The following is a 12,889-nucleotide window of genomic DNA, read 5'->3' as shown; positions in this document are numbered from 1 at the left end:
TTTTTTAATTACCAGTCTTTGAAAAAATATGCAGAGATGAAAAACAATCCATAGAATATTTATAGTATATGTGAATACAAGTCCTATCACTGAATTATTACAAAAAGCAAAAAAGAGAACTGTCATAAGGGCAGATAAGGAGACCAGCAAACAAGGCCAAAATATGTTTCAAACAACAAGAGCTACATTGGCTAGACCTGAAGGCTAAGTCTTCCAAGACTGACTAGCAAAGTGGGAAGTCTCATTTTTGGTATGTCGAACTAGATATACCTCTAATTTTCGCTAGAGATCTTGAATATGGCACTCTAAATTGCAAATTCTCTTTGAATATTTTAGCTGGAAAGTGAAGTAAAAGAAAACAATGAGTTATTTTTGTGGATCATATCTGTGATAAGAAAGTGGAAGGAACAAACAAATCTGAACATTTTCGGCAAATTTTGAACTCAGCCATTTTCATTTTCCTAGTAGATGACCATGAGGATAATAAAGGAATCAGGTCCACTTGATGAAACTGGAAGGCTATGACCACAATATCAGGCTAAGGCAGCTGCAGAGGAAGAGACCCAAGCGAGAAGCAGGAATAATGCTGGAACCTGAGAGCTAATGAATTTAGTCTCATTTAATTCCCTTCAAATTGATTGTATATTTTTCCTGTAAAGTAATTTCAGAAGAGCTTAACTTGGCTCAGAAAAAAAAATGAATACAGCACTAAAATAAGAGAAACAGAATCAAGTCAGCTTTTTCTTTGGTAAACAATGCAAAACCTTATTGTACCATTAAGGTACACAATCCAATTACTAAAATATGTAAAATTGAAATAATAAACATGTAGTTTGATTAGACGAGGATATAAAAGTTGTGGTAGTAAAGTCAACGTTTGAATCAATCATATTTATGAAAATTAAACTAGCAGAGCATGCATATATTACTTAAGCAGGCAAGCATTACCAAAGTATTCAACATTTATTAGAGAGAATAATGGAAGTTTTGTTTTCATTTAAAATGATATCACATAAAACATGAGCTCTATCACCTTTTTGGTGCTAAGTAAGTGAATTTAGTGTCAAATGACTCCAGTAATTTTCATTTTTTACTATTTACCATCATAGAAACTTTCAGGATATTATTTTTGGTGCTGCAAAGCATTAAAATGGTCACGATTTTATCCAAGCAAACAATGACTAACATTTTTGCACTCAGAAAGTGCAAAAGAAGGTCCACTGTGCCAGACTGCCTAACTTGTGCTGAACACAGCAATGTTGTTCCTGAGCTATGAATGTCTGCTTCAATGAGAGAATGTTTCTAAGTGAAACTGTTTGGATTTTAGCCCTGAAGCTTTCTCACTTTCCAGACTTTGGCCTCCACTGGTTGCAATAGAAAAAGGAAATGCAAAATCAAAATTTCAGGTTTGGCTTTGCATTCAATTTGGAAAATGTGTTCATAAAAATATATATTTAGAATCTGAATGAACCAAAACAGATGGAGTGTGAATGATTTCCCACCATGCGTTCACATTTCTATCCCAAGATTGTTTCATACACAAAAGCAAAGGGTCATATATTATGCAAATGTTAATAAGAAAAAAATGCAGTATCAAGTCTAAGAACCCATCATGTGTAACAACACCTTGAGGGCCACTGTCAATTGCTGAAAGAAAAAAAGGTGGCTGCTGCCTAGGGATGCATATTTGCTCTATTTATGGCCCTTCTGCTTCCTTTATTAGCCCAAATTGACACATTTTCCTTGATCTCTTTCTCCTGCTCCAGAGATCCATTCAAAGGTTATTTTCCCGATGAGGAAGCAAGTCTTTATGCAGATTTGTTATCCTGAGTTTAGCAACTGTAAGGCTAATTCATCCCTCTACTTGCAGGGGAGATATCTGCTCATCTGCTGACCACCTCAGACTTTTTTTTTCAACCCTTCGCCATAGCCTCTGGCGACAGATTTGTGTCTCCTGTCTTCGTGTCGGGCAAGTTAGGCTATCTCCTCTAAACCCTGAACAGCGATGCCCAATTGCTCGAGGGTTTAAAACAGTTAAAAGGGACATGTTTTTTCTTTCTTCTTAGTAGCTGCTATTAGCCTTATCCTCATGTTTCAGTGAGTTTTCTCCCAGCAGGGAAACTGCCTGCTGCAGGGTGCTTTGTTGCTTTCATAAATCTCTAATTAGGTCCCTATCTGATTTAACAAGAAGTTAGTCCTGTCCCCAGTCATCTTGAAAGCTTTACAAATCTTTGCTTTTTGAAGATCCCAGTGAGAAAACAGCTTCCCACCTATCCCACAGCAAATCTTTTCTGTTTGCTTTGAAGGTATTTCCCAATGCCCTAATCTCCTATCTAAATAAAATCAGAGCAATTAAATAGGAAGACATTGTGACATACATTTCCATGCTCAAAGGATGTCTGTCCAGTGGTTGGGAACGGTTCCTCATTGAGGGTAAGGCCCTGAACTGGCAATACTAGGGTTCATAAAACAGGTACAGCTCCACTAGTGCTTTGGCAGTGTCAAGATATTATTTGAATATCTGAACCTTTCTTTCTGTTTTTAAAGGTTAATTTATTCTGTTTTTTAAAATTTAAAATTTTAATATTTTAAATTTTGGTCATTCCTTGCTTAGGAGGTACAAGAAGAAAACGGAACAAGAAGCTGTTTAAAATCTGGAAACAGTCTGGAAATTGAGATCAGTAGAATACAAGCATTGATTGTGTGTGTGTGCTTGAGTTCCCCCCCGGGCTTTTAAAAGGAAATGTAACATTTCCAGAGTCTGAAGAGATTATTTCTGTACATATAACACAAGTGGGATAAGAACAAGAAGTTTCCCTGACAGCAAAAAGTGAAGTAGCAATACGCATGTTTACCTCCCTAAAACTTACATGACCACTTTTGTCCCCAAGGGAAGTCCATCCCAACTCAGTGGTTGCCCACGAGGCACAACTTCTTATGCAGCTTTCAGCTCAAATGTCAGGGACCAGAACAGATTAATACTTCTTTCATGAAATAAAAAGCACCTTGTGAGAGGTGCTGAGTGCCCTCATCTCACAGGATCAGGTCCATAGAAAACTAGAAAAATGTGTACAAAACACCAAGAGTTCATGAAAGCAGACTGGGAAAATACCACACTGTGCTTTCCTTGTTGTCACACACTTCTCTCCACATCCATCACTTACTGCTGTCCATGACAGGAGGCAGAGCTATAGTCAGACCCAATGTGGTGTTTTTTTATTCTTACACAAGACCACAATTCAAAGGGAACTACTTTGCATGAATTGTGTCCCTGCAGCTACATGAACAGTCATTCACACAGGAAATAAATCACAGCATTTATATGAACTGTCAGATTTCTGAGGTGTAAACTTTGAATTTTAAAAAATTTCTTGTCCAATCAATTCTACAAGCATGGCTGAGTCTAAACAGGGAGGAAGGAAGAGCTGGAGACACGGCTGAGAATATAATTCATGTCAGGAAGAACTTCAGCTCTTGACACCACCGAGAAGATAGACCCAGAAATAGCTTTTATTGCTATGACATAGTAGTAAATGCCAAAATCCATCAGGAACGCACCTGCATCTCACATCTAGCTATCATTGGGTGTCAGTACTACAAATCATTAGTAAAAAAAAAAAGGAAGAAAAAAGAAAAAAGGAAAAAAAAGAAAAAAGAAAAAAAAAAGGCAGCGCCCAAATCCTAAAGGACAAATTTATTGAACAGTAATTATTGCATCTTTACAAGGCCAGAGCCCCTGTTTAATACAGAATACAAAGAAGACACAGACCCAGGGATGCTGTCGCATAGCATGTAGTGATCCTGACTTTGAAACCCAGTAGCTAGGTGACTGATCTAGAATAGGTTGTTAAAAGCCTTCACAAGGATGAATTTATCACTTTTCCTCATGAACTGTTTGATGATCAATTACTGTCGCTGCCATTGAACAATTTTATTTACCTCACTTGAATTCCTTTGTGTTGCACTGGACTGGAGGGGATTGTAGCTCGCCCCTCTGCTGGGCTGGAGGGCCTGCCAGTCTTGGACATTTTCTCCTTGGGCAGGTCTCCCCATCATAACCAGATCGCTCTTAACTTCCTCTTCGGAAACCCAGCTGACTTGTCCTTCCTGAGCATTGCCCTTTAGGTGTGCTTTCCACACACCGAGGCCATACCTGTACAGCAGGATTCTGCTGGGACAGACGGGCTGGGGACAGAGGTGCCTTTGGCCGATGTAGTGGTGCTGGCAGAAGCTCCAGTGTAGGTGATGCTCCAGCAGTGAAGTTATGCTTCTGCTGCTGTAATCTGTCACACTAAGGCTGTCCAAAGCACTTCTTTGCCTGTGACAGTGCATGCATGTGAAGAACACTTTCCAGGTTGTTGTTTTTACCAGAATCATTCATACATGCCAAGCACAGGTGGCCAAAACCCTCCTGAAACTTCTTCCAGGATCACATCCAGCTTTCTAATGTGCGCATCTCTCTAAATATCAAAGCTAGCCACCTTATCCTAAAAGTAACACCGAAACATCACCAGTGCTAAAGAGGAGCGTGAGGATATTGATGTGCAAATGAGCAGTCTGGCTGAAATCTCAGGTTAACTCTAATTTAAAAGCCACTTGATATAGAAGTTGTCGGACACAGCAGGTCACTTCGGAGCTTGGTTTTGCATGTCAATACACAGCATGCTCCATCCTTAAAGGGATATAGTAACTGAGGAAGGAACGTAAGGTAGCAAGCAGCTCTTTTGGGGAGGGTCTCTATGAAAACGAGACTTGATTTGGGATGGCATAAGGTCTGTGGGTAATGACACTAGAAAATTTCTGCATATTGAACATGCAGACTGACAGTGCAATAACAATGAGATTTGTCACCTGGACTGTTTCGGAAGCACCTCAGGTACATTGCAAGGGGCTCACCCATGTGCAAGTCACCCTTTTGATCTAAATCAGAAGAAACAAGCAAAGTATAGGGCCAGCTCATCAGCACACTAAAGGCTCAGGAATGCTGTAGACATATTCACACATTACAGCTACACTGAAGTCATGTGTGACAGTGATGAGCTGCAAAGCAGGGGTTGGGGAATACGCCCATTCATGATCCCACATAGAAAAGCTCTATGAATGCTCAAAGAAAACAAGCAATCTGTTAAAATGTATTGGGCCTGTTAAAAAACTTGCATTCCACATTAAGGTGATAACAGAAAACAGTGACATTTCTGCTGCCTGGCTCTTACCTCCTGTTAGGTACATTGTATTACTTCCAAGCAGTGACAAACAAAATTGAACATTTCTCCAAAGGTCACATCTATCTCAGTTTTTATTTTCTCATTTGGTTCAGTGTATTAGGGTCTTGTTATTTATTCTATTTCACCTGTTCAGTGAAGTAAATCATTCCTCCTCTGGATAGAAACCAAACGTTATTTATAGAGTTGAGTGAATATTTCACAGCAAATAGCCTATCCAGTCAATTCAAATTTGCTTTCTGTTCATTATTTGTTTATGATCAGCTTGCTATTTGTTATCTCAAATTAGGGATAGTAGTTCAGCCTAGATCAATGGGAAGTTTAGGCTGCCAAGCACAAAATCATTGTACTTCAACAACTTACAGCAAATGAAATTATTTCCAGTTGAATTTGAAGTACATTCTTCTGCCCATTATCAGAAAAGCCTCCAGGCAGGACACTGCCACTACATTCAGGGTGGCATGGTGAGGTTTGCATTTCACCTTGATTATGACTATCACTGCTCACCGGGCTATGCTATCAGGGGAAACAGATACAGACAGACTAATTTGTAGCACCCGGTACAGATTCAGACATAAGCCATTTCCCACAGTAAAAAAACAAACAAACAAACAAAAAAAAAAAGCATTAACTTAACAGCTAAAGCCACTGCATGCTAGGGTGATTTTTCCAACTTAGAGCTCTAGCTACATTCACTGTGGCTGCTTTTATGCAGCCTGTTTGGGCACCAGCACAGATCTTTCAACTAGAACCTGACTTTTTTTTTTTTTTTTTTCCTGGTTCTGGTTAAAGCATGAATAGAACAAGAAAGCGTTCTTTTAGAAGGGATGGTTTAGTCTTTCACAGAGGACTTGGGGACCTGTGCAGTTGTGTAGGCAGAATGCTGCATTGAAGCCGTGGGTTTCTGACCTTGCCACAGGGTAGAGCAGCATGAAGACATCTCTTCCCACAGACCTAGGTGTGCCTGGGTATCTGTGGAAAACGCCTTGGTTGAGAACATGCCGAGAACAACCAGGGCTCTAACCCCTGTCCCTCCCCAGAGAAGCTCTGCTTTTGGGAATTATGTCAACATGTGCTTTTGGGTTAGGAAAATAGCAGGCAACATCTTCCATTTGGAGTAAAACATCTTCCCCACTTTGTTATTGTGGAAAACCAAAAAAATCCTTGGAGACACAAGCTGGGCTTGGGGAGACATGCTTTGAGAAACTGAAAAATAAATATATACCACATACAAAATGTTACAGCATTTTCACCCTGTCATTTTTAGACCAAGCCACAGCCTAGCTTCAATAGCCATATGTGACATTCAGCAACAGCGCCGGTCGTTGGACACGAAAAGGGGATCTTTTATTGGCACATCAGAATATTTAAGTAAGTTCATCTGCTTTTCATCTATAGGCAAGACATATGACCAAAATGCTACTGAACCCACCTGTAATATGGCTATTGACAGCACAGAACGCCGCCTGAAAGAACATGCAGTAGATACATAATGGTGGCAAGCAGGGACTTCTCTTCCACCTTCAGGATCTCACTGAGAGTTCTTCCACATGCCTGAGGCCATAAGGGATGACAGAACGATGCTCAGCACAGCGATATCTGCAAAAGCCAACAACAGGTTCTTCTTGTTTGCCTCTTCATATGTGGAAAGGTTGAATAGGGTAGCTTCCTGATTGTGATCCTGAAGTTTCTGACTTCTAGTTATTTAATATTTGTCCATTATTTCATCAACAAATGTACAGATCTTCACTCAACTTTCAAGTTGAGACAATTTGAGACAGGTTTTTTTTTTTTTTTCATTTTTGGGACATTTTGAGTCGTACAGTAATACAATTCAGAAGTCAAGTCCACCCTTCATGTTAACTATTTCTTGCAAAAATTATTAATTTTCATTATCTGATCAGATTTTTATAAAATTCCTGATAGATTTTGTAAACTGAAGAGCCTTATTCCAATCTGAATTGCACCCAAACAATTAGATACACGTGAGAAAAAGTTATGTCCTACCAAAATAAATGGAAAAATTTCCATTAACTCCAGAAGCACTCAGATTTTTTGAGTTGCTTAAGGTAGAATCATGCCCAAGTGGCACAACCCAAGTCGAAGAAGGAAAGAGGTATGCATGTTTCAAATACACCCATAGCAGTTTTTTGACTTCGTATTCATAAAAACACAGTACTTCTCAGGTCTGCCTTAAAACACAGCTGATTAATATGCCTAATGTTATGACATTTTTTCCCACAGAGATAAGAAAGTCCATGAGAAGTGGATTTTCTTTCAATATCATATGCTTTTAGCAAATACTTTGGCAATATTCTTTTAGTACAGTACAATTTGTTAGCCTTTATGGCATGCAGTAAATTAGTAAGACCTACACACTGATTTTTATTACTTTAGGTAGAAAGATCACAGCCTTCTCAACATAACTGAGCATCTGTAAATTACTGTTAACAACTACATGAGAGAGAAGGAAGTGGAAAAGTCACCTCTACAATAATGATTGTTTTCTATTCTTCCTTTGTGGGTTTTGGGAAGGGAAGCTTTCAAATAAAATGAATAAATAAAATGAAGGGGACACTAATGGGTTGGAAGCCCTGTATCCCTACCAGGGCTGCTGAAGACTTTGTAGCTCACCATCAAAGGAATTCTTTGCAACTAGCAGGATTGCCAGCCATTATGTTGTTACAATACATTTTTCATGAATGTGAATGTATTTTGAAGTCTTTAAAAATCCAGAGTCATAAAAACAAGCCCCCGCAGAGAACAGATTTTAAATAATTACTATATCTTGTTTCCACAATAATAACCTGGTTATCTCCATTAAAATACAAAGCTAGCTGAGTGCTGCAACTTGTATTAGAAAAGTAACTGATTTATATTAAGGCCAGTATCAGAGAATTTACAATATGCAGAATATGGTCATGAGCATGACATTTCACCAAGCAGAAGATACATTTCAGTTTGGATCTCACTTTGGATGTTATAAGGAGAATCCCCATAGAAGTCTATGAGCGTGCTTGGATACAAAACCAGCATGGTAAGAAGATCAGCCCCACACTGCTGGAAGGCTATGGCTTGTAATCTCACACTCCTCTGATGTGACACAGACAGATTTCAGATGTTACAACAAATAGACGTTTCCCATGGCAGAGAAAAATCAGCTCCTCTGAATGGACATTCAAGAAATGTCAACATCACCAGCAGAATAGGTACAAGTCTGGAAAGCTAAACAGTTGGTTTTGAGGAGCTGGTGTCCACACTCTGTGTATTTTACATCTGGAGTTTTCTCCAGACCAGCTGCAGGCTGGGCCTGTGATCAGAAGGCCCATGAGCAAGTCAGGGTACACGAGACAGACCTGGAACATGATCCTGCAGCTTTGCTTCATCTGATGGAAAACCCACTCCTGCACTCTGGGATCACTCTGCAATGTGAATCTAAGTATGGTAAATAGGTAAGGTCAAAAAATAGACTGTAAAGCAGGTTCATGCTCCGGACTGGATCGCTGGTTTAGACGTAGCCTTAGAGGCTGATATTGATGCAGCTGGTTTTGAATGAGAAGAGAGAGGACAGTTGATGCTCATTTAGTCAAAAAGCCAATTCAGGGAGCTGGAGCAAGGCACAAGATGTGAAAACAAGAGTGAATGTGGCAACATAAAATCCAGCCTCGTCAATGCCTTATATATAGTATATTGCTGCTCTTCAAACTGACTACACAGCATGCGTAACAGCTGTGTGAGTAGTAGAGGTTGCAAAAGTACAAGAAAATGGGAGTGCAGTTCAAATGGAGCAGAAGAGCTGAGGGAGAAAAAACATGCTGGGTAACAAGGAAAAGGAAAGGAAAATAAAAACATTGGTTGTGGCAGAATCATATGCTGCTTTTAGGGGTGATAGTGGCACGTCTTTGTGGATCACGGACGTGCACATTTAGGTGTGATGGAAGAAGCCAGAAGAAGACCATGTTGCACACCGACTGTGGGAGGAGGCAACTGAGAGATTATTATCATTATTTTTACAGACTGAGATCTAGAGGCAACCAGCAAAGTCTGTCAGAGAGGTAGAAATGAGAACCAGCAGTAAGAGACACAAAAAAAGGGATGGCTCATGTAGACTATATTGAAGAGGCGTCTTTGTCCACCTTGGAGGTGACTTGAAGCAGTACGAGCAGATACAGACACCTAAGAAGTGGCTGAAGACAGAAGAGGACTCCAGAAAGCTCAGAAAGATGCGGGTATTTGGGTACTGTTGGACACGTGGGACGTGTGAAGCCAGGCAGGTCGCTGAACCCACTGCTGCCCTTGGTTGGACTCCGGAGGTTGGTGGGAGTTGCACTGAAAAGGAAGGTGGCAGTAGCTGTAGAGCTCATGGGCAGAGCAGCACAATGGAGGATTTCCCACCCTGGTTCACAGCTTTGTTCCTCCAGGTTCCACTTCTTGCCCTTAGCCATACTCAGCACCCAGAGCACCAGAAAAGCAAGCCCTCCGGTGCTTTGCAATGCATGTTGAGTAGACATGGTCTAAAGGGGCTAGAGATAAAATAAATCTCTGCCTGCTATTTATATCCTTAAACGTAAGATTTTATTACAGCTTGCTGGATAGCTACATATTTTACCAAGCCTTTTAAAATAATTCCAAGAATTTGTGACACTGGTCTCCAAGAAGAGAGCAAAGAATTCCAAAAGGTGTTTTACATGCTGTGAAATTGCAGGTTCTCTCCTTTGTTCTAAATTTACTAGTAATTAATTTCCTCTAGCAATCCCATACTTGAATCTTGGCACTATAAAACCAAGGGGCTGAACACAAGCCTTCAAAGGCAGACGGCTGATGGAATAACGCAGAGTGCCCTGTAATAATGTAGATTTTATTTTTTGAGGAAGTGTTTGGGTAATGTTCTTATCATAGCCTAAGTGAAAAACTAGCATCTGGCTGGTGAAATAAATGAATGAAAACCGAACAGGGATTTTCAGGGAAGAGTTTATAACTATATTTAGCCTGCCTGAGAGAATGATATGTATTTTCCTCAGTCCTGTCTTCCACCCTATTTTTTCAGGCACAAAGATACTAACCTATGTTTACTTTTCAAGCAAAAGGGGTCACAAAATGGAAAGAGTGTAAGCAGTGAAGAAACACTCATAACATTTTTCAGTGCCACTAGGGTAAGACAGAACTGCACAATTAACTTTCCTGTGTCCAACACTGGTATTGTCTTTAAAACACACATACCTATGTTCCACCCCTAACTATATACCTGTCACCCCAAAGTTTGTGGGATCCTTAATGCAGAAAGAATCTAGCCTATAATTTTTAAGGCCTCCAGCTGCAGCAGGTTTGCTCTCACACTAGTTTCAGCAATACTTCATGTTATTTTCCATCCCTTTTGGTGGCTTTATCCACATCAGAAAAAAAAAAGAAAAGTTGCATTTTTGCTGCTTTCTTGATTCAGAAGAATGTCAAACCATTGGCCAGGCTGAAGTCAACTGAGAAGTAATGCACTTTAAAATGCAAAAGACACTGAAGTACTGTAGGTCTCCTATACTCTAGGGTGAATCTCACCATCTGCTATGTCTGTGGCTAAGAAAGGCTGACCTCCCCTTGTATTAGGAAAAAAAAAAAAGAAGTAATTGTGTGGATCAAAAGAAGTTTAAACAGGGAAGATGTAACTACCAAATTCAGGGGCTGCACACAATTTCTGCACACAAAACAGTGAGCATCCACGAGGAATTTATTTTTATTCTAAGGTGATGAGTATTTTACAGCCCAGAGAAATCCTCTTCAGTGAACGCTTCAGCTCTGGGATCCTTCTCACTCAGACACCGATGTCTGCTTCGCAGTCCCCCCCCATGTATGCTCTTTATCAACCAGGATGAAGCAGGCTTCCCTCTGCTTGTTGGTGGCTTTCATCTGCTTTTTTCTAAATGTCCAGGTATGAGCTATTTGTGAAATTCCCACACTCCGACATTAAAGATGTTCAGAAAACACGTCGGACCATCAGTCACCACTTGCCTGCTAACATCTTTGCAAGGGAAAGGCACTGTTCCTAAATCACGATCCTGCCCCTTCTCACAAAGCAATTTTCAACTGAGATTGCTAACTAAAAGGAACCCAGTAGCTTTTCTGCAAGTAAATAGCTCGTTAATGCTGGAAGTAGGGCTTGTGTGCAAAGACTGTCCTATGCAAATCAGAGCTGATGAGCACTTAACTAATCTGTTTACAGACCAGAGCTGCTGGGCAGGCCTCACCGATTTTCTATCAAAGCAAAGAACCATTCTTTATGGGCATCTGGTTGTCCCTGAATTGGTAGTTTAAGCATATACCCTTGCTTCAAAGAAAGATCAAAGGATTTATTACTTCTAAATGAGTGCATTATTTCCACTTACTACTTTCTTGTTTGCAATGTGTTATTAACAGCACCGTGGCAGGGTTACCTCGAGACTTTAGTTTCTCATAGATTCCTGAACGTGATTTTAGATGTTATATGTAGCCAATAATATATGGGCTGTTACCTAGATGGAGAAGGAAGTAGAAAACAGATTAGAGCAGAGAGTTATTGAAAATGGATTTAAAAAAAAAAAAAAGGCAAACCAGCCACAACTTAATACATGAAAATGGCTATTTATCACTTATGCTGTAAAGGACACAATGAGTCTGTTTCAAGATGACAGCCACAGTTCTGTGGACAGAGCCAGTTCTAGCTCCTCTTCATGTGAAAAGAAACACAGATCACTCCTGCTCGCAGAAAAAGCCGAGATGCCACAGTCATGAAGTAGCACAACGACCAGTTCAATGAACAAATTCCTATTACCCCATAAATGCCTACCATCCCCATCCTTTTGGCTTACTGTTTATAGCTCCGCTTACTTATTAAGTCTGGAAGAAACAAGGGAGACACATTCATTATGTGCTTTCTGGCACTACTGGGAGCACATGGAAAGCAAGACCTAACATCTTATTTGCACACACACTGAAGGCCCACAGTCAGCTCAGGCACGGAGCTGAAAAGGGGATTTTAAGGAGGAAGTGCAGAAGTAGATTCCAGGCAGCGAGGGCCAAGTCAGACAAAGCTGCCAAAACTATAGCCACAAGTGGCCCCAGGGAGAGTTTGGAGAGGCTGGTGTGATGTTTATTGCTCAAACTTCAGTGCTGGGTGGTGCGATGGAGGGCAGGAACTGCATGCTGCTGCCTGGGAGCTCAGTAGCAGTATCTAAAGATATCTGTGGGCTCAGCGTCTCCATCTTGATCTTGGTGCTGGAGGGAGCAGATTGTGGTTCCCTTATCAGTTTTACAAGGAACCACCTTTGCTTGATAGGCCTAGCAAGTCACACAGCCACAAGGCTCTGCCTCGTTCTCCTCTTTTTACTAAACACAGACCCAATTTGCATCTGCATTAGCTAACAGTTCCGTATCCAGGGACAAGCAGGAATAAAAGGTGTCATAGCAATGGGAGGTGCAACGTGGTATTAGCTCCTGGGCGAGCTGAAGACCTACTGGACACCATTTGTTTTGCAGTGTTTTTCTCCCCTTTTCCTGGCAGGGACCACACATTGGCTATTTTTGAGCCCTAACAGTAAACGCGACTCCAACACAGACAAATGCAGTGATGGGGTAATGTAGCGGCCTTGTTTGGGTGTCTGCATCAAACCTCAAAGCAGTACCAAACTCTTTGCAGAAAG

This window comes from Anser anser, assembly GCF_964211835.1.
Source record: "Anser anser genome assembly, chromosome: 2".
Taxonomy (NCBI): Eukaryota; Metazoa; Chordata; class Aves; order Anseriformes; family Anatidae; genus Anser; species Anser anser.
Note: the sequence above shows the minus strand (reverse complement) of the source record.